We start from the raw sequence: 9,452 nt of genomic DNA on the forward strand, positions 1-9,452 counted from the left end.
ATATCTACAGGCTGGAGGTTCCCCCATTCTTCTCTGTACATCTAGAGGCTGGAGGTTCCCCCATTCTTCTTTGTGCATCTAGAGGCTGGAGGTTCCCCCATTCTTCTCTGTATATCTAGAGGCTGGAGGTTCCCCCATTCTTCTCTGTACATCTAGAGGCTGGAGGTTCCCCCATTCTTCTCTGTACATCTAGAGGCTGGAGGTCCCTCCATTCTTCTCTGTACATCTAGAGGCTGGAGGTTCCCCCATTCTTCTCTGTACATCTAGAGGCTGGAGGTTCCCCCATTCTTCTTTGTACATCTAGAGGCTGGAGGTTCCCCCATTCTTCTTTGTACATCTAGAGGCTGGAGGTTCCTCCATTCTTCTTTGTACATCTAGAGGCTGGAGGTTCTCCCATTCTTCTTTGTACATCTAGAGGCTGGAGGTTCCCCCCATTCTTCTTTGTACATCTAGAGGCTGGAGGTTCCTCTATTCTTCTCTGTACATCTAGAGGCTGGAGGTTCCTCCATTCTTCTCTGTACATCTAGAGGCTGGAGGTTCCCCCATTCTTCTTTGTACATCTAGAGGCTGGAGGTTCCCCCATTCTTCTTTGTACATCTAGAGGCTGGAGGTTCCTCCATTCTTCTCTGTACATCTAGAGGCTGGAGGTTCCTCCATTCTTCTCTGTACATCTAGAGGCTGGAGGTCCCCCCATTCTTCTCTGTACATCTAGAGGCTGGAGGTTCCCCCATTCTTCTTTGTACATCTAGAGGCTGGAGGTTCCCCCATTCTTCTTTGTACATCTAGAGGCTGGAGGTTCCCCCATTCTTCTTTGTACATCTAGAGGCTGGGGGTTCCTCCATTCTTCTCTGTACATCTAGAGGCTGGGGGTTCCTCCATTCTTCTCTGTACATCTAGAGGCTGGAGGTTCCCCCATTCTTCTCTGTACATCTAGAGGCTGGAGGATCCCCCATTCTTCTCTGTACATCTAGAGGCTGGAGGTTCCCCCATTCTTCTCTGTACATCTAGAGGCTGGAGGTTCCCCCATTCTTCTCTGTACATCTAGAGGCTGGAGGTTCCCCCATTCTTCTCTGTACATCTAGAGGCTGGAGGTTCCCCCATTCTTCTTTGTACATCTAGAGGCTGGAGGTTCCCCATTCTTCTCTGTACATCTAGAGGCTGGAGGTTCCCCCATTCTTCTTCGTTCATCTAGAGTTGATGGATAGGCCGTATTGTTAATGATGGCACCGCTGCTCTCTAGTGATGGATAGGCTGTATTCTCAGTGATGGCACCGCTGCTCTCTAGTGATAGATAGGCTGTATTCTCAGTGATGACACCGCTGCTCTCTAGTGATGGATAGGCTGTATTGTCAGTGATGGCACCGCTGCTCTCTAGTGATGGATAGGCTGTATTCTCAGTGATGGCACCGCTGCTCTCTAGTGATGGATAGGCTGTATTCTCAGTGATGGCACCGCTGCTCTCTAGTGATGGATAGGCTGTATTCTCAGTGATGGCACCGCTGCTCTCTAGTGATGGATAGGCTGTATTCTCAGTGATGGCACCGCTGCTCTCTAGTGATGGATAGGCTGTATTCTCAGTGATGGCACCGCTGCTCTCTAGTGATGGATAGGATGTATGCTCAGTGATGACACCGCTGCTCTCTAGTGATGGATAGGCTGTATTCTCAGTGATGGCACCGCTGCTCTTCGAGTGATGGATAGGCTGTATTCTCAGTGATGGCACCACTGCTCTCTAGTGATGGATAGGCTGTATTCCCAGTGATGACACCGCTGCTCTCTAGTGATGGATAGGCTCTATTCTCAGTGATGGCACCGCTGCTCTCTAGTGATAGATAGGCTGTATTCTCAGCGATGCCGCCGCTGCTCTCTAGTGATGGATAGGCTGTATTCTCAGTGATGGCACTGCTGCTCTCTAGTGATGGATAGGCTGTATTCTCAGTGATGGCACCGCTGCTCTCTAGTGATGGATAGGCTGTATTCTCAGTGATGGCACCGCTGCTCTCTAGTGGTGGATAGGCTGTACTCTCAGTGATGGCACCGCTGCTCTCTAGTGATGGATAGGCTGTATTCTCAGTGATGGCACCGCTGCTCTCTAGTGATGGATAGGCTGTATTCTCAGTGATGGCACCGCTGCTCTCTAGTGGTGGATAGGCTGTACTCTCAGTGATGGCACCGCTGCTGTCTAGTGATGGATAGGTTGTATTCTCAGTGATGACACCGCTGCTCTCTAGTGATGGATAGGCTGTATTCTCAGTGATGGCACCGCTGCTCTTCGAGTGATGGATAGGCTGTATTCTCAGTGATGGCACCACTGCTCTCTAGTGATGGATAGGCTGTATTCCCAGTGATGACACCGCTGCTCTCTAGTGATGGATAGGCTGTATTCTCAGCGATGGCACCGCTGCTCTCTAGTGATAGATAGGCTGTATTCTCAGCGATGCCGCCGCTGCTCTCTAGTGATGGATAGGCTGTATTCTCAGTGATGGCACTGCTGCTCTCTAGTGATGGATAGGCTGTATTCTCAGTGATGGCACCGCTGCTCTCTAGTGGTGGATAGGCTGTATTCTCAGTGATGGCACCGCTGCTCTCTAGTGATGGATAGGCTGTATTCTCAGTGATGGCACCGCTGCTCTCTAGTGATGGATAGGCTGTATTCTCAGTGATGGTACCGCTGCTCTCTAGTGATGGATAGGCTGTATTCTCAGTGATGGCACCGCTGCTCTCTAGTGATGGATAGGCTGTATTCTCAGTGATGGCACTGCTGCTCTCTAGTGATGGATAGGCTGTATTCTCAGTGATGCCGCCGCTGCTCTCTAGTGATGGATAGGCTGTATTCTCAGTGATGGCACTGCTGCTCTCTAGTGATGGATAGGCTGTATTCTCAGTGATGGCACCGCTGCTCTCTAGTGATGGATAGGCTGTATTCTCAGTGATGGCACCGCTGCTCTCTAGTGGTGGATAGGCTGTACTCTCAGTGATGGCACCGCTGCTCTCTAGTGATGGATAGACTGTATTCTCAGTGATGGCGCCGCTGCTCTCTAGTGCTGGATAGGCTGTATTCTCAGAGATGGCACCGCTGCTCTGTAGTGATGGATAGGCTGTATTCTCAGCGATGGCACCGCTGCTCTCTAGTGATGGATAGGCTGTATTCTCAGTGATGGCACTGCTGCTCTCTAGTGATGGATAGGCTGTATTCTCAGTGATGGCACCGCTGCTCTCTAGTGATGGATAGGCTGTATTCTCAGTGATGGCACTGCTGCTCTCTAGTGATGGATAGGCTGTATTCTCAGTGATGGCACTGCTGCTCTCTAGTGATGGATAGGCTGTATTCTCAGTGATGGCACCGCTGCTCTCTAGTGATGGATAGGCTGTATTCTAAGTGATGGCACCGCTGCTCTCTAGTGATGGATAGGCTGTATTCTCAGTGATGGCACCGCTGCTCTCTAGTGGTGGATAGGCTGTACTCTCAGTGATGACACCGCTGCTCTCTAGTGATGGATAGGCCGTATTGTTAATGATGGCACCGCTGCTCTCTAGTGATGGATAGGCTGTATTCTCAGTGATGACACCGCTGCTCTCTAGTGATGGATAGGCTGTATTCTCAGTGATGACACCGCTGCTCTCTAGTGATGGATAGGCTGTATTGTCAGTGATGGCACCGCTGCTCTCTAGTGATGGATAGGCTGTATTCTCAGTGATGGCACCGCTGCTCTCTAGTGATGGATAGGCTGTATTCTCAGTGATGGCACCGCTGCTCTCTAGTGATGGATAGGCTGTATTCTCAGTGATGGCACCGCTGCTCTCTAGTGATGGATAGGCTGTATTCTCAGTGATGGCACCGCTGCTCTCTAGTGATGGATAGGCTGTATTCTCAGTGATGGCACCGCTGCTCTCTAGTGATGGATAGGATGTATGCTCAGTGATGACACCGCTGCTCTCTAGTGATGGATAGGCTGTATTCTCAGTGATGGCACCGCTGCTCTTCGAGTGATGGATAGGCTGTATTCTCAGTGATGGCACCACTGCTCTCTAGTGATGGATAGGCTGTATTCCCAGTGATGACACTGCTGCTCTCTAGTGATGGATAGGCTCTATTCTCAGTGATGGCACCGCTGCTCTCTAGTGATAGATAGGCTGTATTCTCAGCGATGCCGCCGCTGCTCTCTAGTGATGGATAGGCTGTATTCTCAGTGATGGCACTGCTGCTCTCTAGTGATGGATAGGCTGTATTCTCAGTGATGGCACCGCTGCTCTCTAGTGATGGATAGGCTGTATTCTCAGTGATGGCACCGCTGCTCTCTAGTGGTGGATAGGCTGTACTCTCAGTGATGGCACCGCTGCTCTCTAGTGATGGATAGGCTGTATTCTCAGTGATGGCACCGCTGCTCTCTAGTGATGGATAGGCTGTATTCTCAGTGATGGCACCGCTGCTCTCTAGTGGTGGATAGGCTGTACTCTCAGTGATGGCACCGCTGCTGTCTAGTGATGGATAGGTTGTATTCTCAGTGATGACACCGCTGCTCTCTAGTGATGGATAGGCTGTATTCTCAGTGATGGCACCGCTGCTCTTCGAGTGATGGATAGGCTGTATTCTCAGTGATGGCACCACTGCTCTCTAGTGATGGATAGGCTGTATTCCCAGTGATGACACCGCTGCTCTCTAGTGATGGATAGGCTGTATTCTCAGTGATGGCACCGCTGCTCTCTAGTGGTGGATAGGCTGTATTCTCAGTGATGGCACCGCTGCTCTCTAGTGATGGATAGGCTGTATTCTCAGTGATGGCACCGCTGCTCTCTAGTGATGGATAGGCTGTATTCTCAGTGATGGTACCGCTGCTCTCTAGTGATGGATAGGCTGTATTCTCAGTGATGGCACCGCTGCTCTCTAGTGATGGATAGGCTGTATTCTCAGTGATGGCACTGCTGCTCTCTAGTGATGGATAGGCTGTATTCTCAGTGATGCCGCCGCTGCTCTCTAGTGATGGATAGGCTGTATTCTCAGTGATGGCACCGCTGCTCTCTAGTGATGGATAGGCTGTATTCTCAGTGATGGCACCGCTGCTCTCTAGTGATGGATAGGCTGTATTCTCAGTGATGGCACCGCTGCTCTCTAGTGGTGGATAGGCTGTACTCTCAGTGATGGCACCGCTGCTCTCTAGTGATGGATAGGCTGTATTCTCAGTGATGGCACCGCTGCTCTCTAGTGATGGATAGGCTGTATTCTCAGTGATGGCACCGCTGCTCTCTAGTGGTGGATAGGCTGTACTCTCAGTGATGGCACCGCTGCTCTCTAGTGATGGATAGACTGTATTCTCAGTGATGGCGCCGCTGCTCTCTAGTGCTGGATAGGCTGTATTCTCAGAGATGGCACCGCTGCTCTGTAGTGATGGATAGGCTGTATTCTCAGCGATGGCACCGCTGCTCTCTAGTGATGGATAGGCTGTATTCTCAGTGATGGCACTGCTGCTCTCTAGTGATGGATAGGCTGTATTCTCAGTGATGGCACCGCTGCTCTCTAGTGATGGATAGGCTGTATTCTCAGTGATGGCACTGCTGCTCTCTAGTGATGGATAGGCTGTATTCTCAGTGATGGCACTGCTGCTCTCTAGTGATGGATAGGCTGTATTCTCAGTGATGGCACCGCTGCTCTCTAGTGATGGATAGGCTGTATTCTAAGTGATGGCACCGCTGCTCTCTAGTGATGGATAGGCTGTATTCTCAGTGATGGCACCGCTGCTCTCTAGTGGTGGATAGGCTGTACTCTCAGTGATGACACCGCTGCTCTCTAGTGATGGATAGGCCGTATTGTTAATGATGGCACCGCTGCTCTCTAGTGATGGATAGGCTGTATTCTCAGTGATGACACCGCTGCTCTCTAGTGATGGATAGGCTGTATTGTCAGTGATGGCACCGCTGCTCTCTAGTGATGGATAGGCTGTATTCTCAGTGATGGCAGCGCTGCTCTCTAGTGATGGATAGGCTGTATTCTCAGTGATGGCACCGCTGCTCTCTAGTGATGGATAGGCTGTACTCTCAGTGATGGCACCGCTGCTCTCTAGTGATGGATAGGCTGTATTCTCAGTGATGGCACCGCTGCTCTCTAGTGATGGATAGGCTGTATTCTCAGTGATGGCACCGCTGCTCTCTAGTGATGGATAGGCTGTATTCTCAGTGATGGCACCGCTGCTCTCTAGTGATGGATAGGTTGTATTCTCAGTGATGACACCGCTGCTCTCTAGTGATGGATAGGCTGTATTCTCAGTGATGGCACCGCTGCTCTTCGAGTGATGGATAGACTGTATTCTCAGTGATGGCACCACTGCTCTCTAGTGATGGATAGGCTGTATTCCCAGTGATGACACCGCTGCTCTCTAGTGATGGATAGGCTCTATTCTCAGTGATGGCACCGCTGCTCTCTAGTGATAGGCTGTATTCTCAGCGATGCCGCCGCTGCTCTCTAGTGATGGATAGGCTGTATTCTCAGTGATGGCACTGCTGCTCTCTAGTGATGGATAGGCTGTATTCTCAGTGATGGCACCGCTGCTCTCTAGTGATGGATAGGCTGTATTCTCAGTGATGGCACCGCTGCTCTCTAGTGATGGATAGGCTGTACTCTCAGTGATGGCACCGCTGCTCTCTAGTGATGGATAGGCTGTATTCTCAGTGATGGCACCGCTGCTCTCTAGTGATGGATAGGCTGTATTCTCTGTGATGGTACCGCTGCTCTCTAGTGATGGATAGGCTGTATTCTCAGTGATGGCACCGCTGCTCTCTAGTGATGGATAGGCTGTATTCTCAGTGATGGCACTGCTGCTCTCTAGTGATGGATAGGCTGTATTCTTAGTGATGCCGCCGCTGCTCTCTAGTGATGGATAGGCTGTATTCTCAGTGATGGCACTGCTGCTCTCTAGTGATGGATAGGCTGTATTCTCAGTGATGGCACCGCTGCTCTCTAGTGATGGATAGGCTGTATTCTCAGTGATGGCACCGCTGCTCTCTAGTGGTGGATAGGCTGTACTCTCAGTGATGGCACCGCTGCTCTCTAGTGATGGATAGGCTGTATTCTCAGTGATGGCACCGCTGCTCTCTAGTGATGGATAGGCTGTATTCTCAGTGATGGTACCGCTGCTCTCTAGTGATGGATAGGCTGTATTCTCAGTGATGGCACCGCTGCTCTCTAGTGATGGATAGGCTGTATTCTCAGTGATGGCACCGCTGCTCTCTAGTGATGGATAGGCTGTATTCTCAGTGATGGCGCCGCTGCTCTCTAGTGATGGATAGGCTGTATTCTCAGTGATGGCACCGCTGCTCTCTAGTGATGGATAGGCTGTATTCTCAGTGATGGCACCGCTGCTCTCTAGTGATGGATAGGCTGTATTCTCAGTGATGGTACAGCTGCTGTCTAGTGATGGATAGGCTGTACTCTCAGTGATGGCTCCGCTGCTCTCTAGTGATGGATAGGCTGTATTCTCAGTGATGGTACAGCTGCTGTCTAGTGATGGATAGACTGTATTCTCAGTGATGGCACCGCGGCTCTCTAGTGATGGATAGGCTGTATTCTCAGTGATGGCACCGCTGCTCTCTAGTGATGGATAGGCTGTATTCCCAGTGATGACACTGCTGCTCTCTAGTGAGGGATAGGCTGTATTCTCAGTGATGGCACCACTGATCTCTAGTGATGGATAGGCTGTATTCTCAGTGATGTCACCGCTGCTCTCTAGTGATGGATAGGCTGTATTCTCAGTGCTCTCTAGTGATGGATAGGCTGTATTCTCAGTGATGGCACCGCTGCTCTCTAGTGATGGATAGGCTGTATTCTCAGTGATGGCACCGATGCTCTTTAGTGATGGATAGGCTGTATTCTCAGTGATGGCACCGATGCTCTTTAGTGATGGATAGGCTGTATTCTCAGTGATGGCACCGCTGCTCTCTAGTGATGGATAGGCTGTATTCTCAGTGATGACACCGCTGCTCTCTAGTGATGGATAGGCTGTATTCTCAGTGATGGCACCGCTGCTCTCTAGTGATGGATAGGCTGTATTCTCAGTGATGGCTCCGCTGCTCTCTAGTGATGGATAGGCTGTATTCTCAGTGATGGTACCGCTGCTCTCTAGTGATGGATAGGCTGTATTCTCAGTGATGGCACCGCTGCTCTCTAGTGATGGATAGGCTGTATTCTCAGTGATGGCACCGCTGCTCTCTAGTGATGGATAGGCTGTATTCTCAGTGATGGCACCGCTGCTCTCTAGTGATGGATAGGCTGTATTCTCAGTGATGGCTCCGCTGCTCTCTAGTGAGGGATAGGCTGTGTATTGTGTATTCTGTAGTGAACACATTTTGACAGTGCGGTTTTGTAGTCTGGATCATTTTCTCCAGGTTTATAATGTTCCTCCCTGTGCGGAGAACCTGACACTTCAAAACAAATTAACTTTTCTGAACAGTTTGTGCTGTGAACATTTACTTTACTTTGATCCGATTCGACTCTGCACAAACAAACTCTGTTTACCTTGTGCCTTCAGCGGAGAGTAAGTCCGGTCTCTGATGTTAGTGATGTCGGCCCCTCGGGGTTCCTTGGTGATTTCTCTGATGTTTCCGTGGTCCCTCTTTAGTCGGTGGCTGATTCCTGTTGTGTTTCGGTGCATAAGAGCAGACGGAACGTTCACATCTGTGTCTGCCATGAGACGTTCTACGCCTGAACCTATTATGCGGAGCTACAATTTCCTCGGAATGTTCTTCCCTCCGTCAGACTTATTATATTTCTTTCCTTGACATTTACATGTTTGGATTTACACCCCAAGACATAACAAAAGTATGGAAGTATTAAATGACTTCTATAACCAAGTTAACAATGAGGTTTGCGTTCCTGTAGCTTCAGGATTTGAGTACTCCCAAGTTTTTTTAAAAGGGAAAACTCTTTTTTTGACAATAGTTGTCCCGCATCCAGCTGTGATCAGCCCCCAAGCTTTTGCTGGACCCCAAACAGGAAGAACTTTCTTGCGATGTATTAAAGGTCAAAACCTTGAGGGGTCCAATCACCTGCCTCTCAATCATCATAATTAAAGCTTTTTTGGAGCTGGATTTCTCTGCCAGTGGGGTTACATACACTTATATACTCACATGTTTCCTCTGTCTGACTATATCATCTGCGCCTCTTCTGGCTTCAACTCAATCCTCTGTAAATTGCAGCTGATAAAGTGTGAATTTGTTTCATTCTGTCCTTACTAGTCTGAACAATGCTTTACTCCGGTGATGGCCAACCTTTTGGAGACAGAGTGCCCAAAGTACAACCAAATCCCATTTATATGTCGCAAAATTTAAGCAGTAACTTATTAATCCCTGCTGTATCTCAGGTTTTAATCGTATGGGCGTCATGTGTTCACCAATACAATAGAAAGATAGTGGAGAAATTTAGGTTTTAGCTTCCCTCCAGGGTCCCTGAAGAGGAAGAATCA

This window comes from Engystomops pustulosus, chromosome 3, assembly GCF_040894005.1.
Source record: "Engystomops pustulosus chromosome 3, aEngPut4.maternal, whole genome shotgun sequence".
Classification (NCBI taxonomy): Eukaryota; Metazoa; Chordata; class Amphibia; order Anura; family Leptodactylidae; genus Engystomops; species Engystomops pustulosus.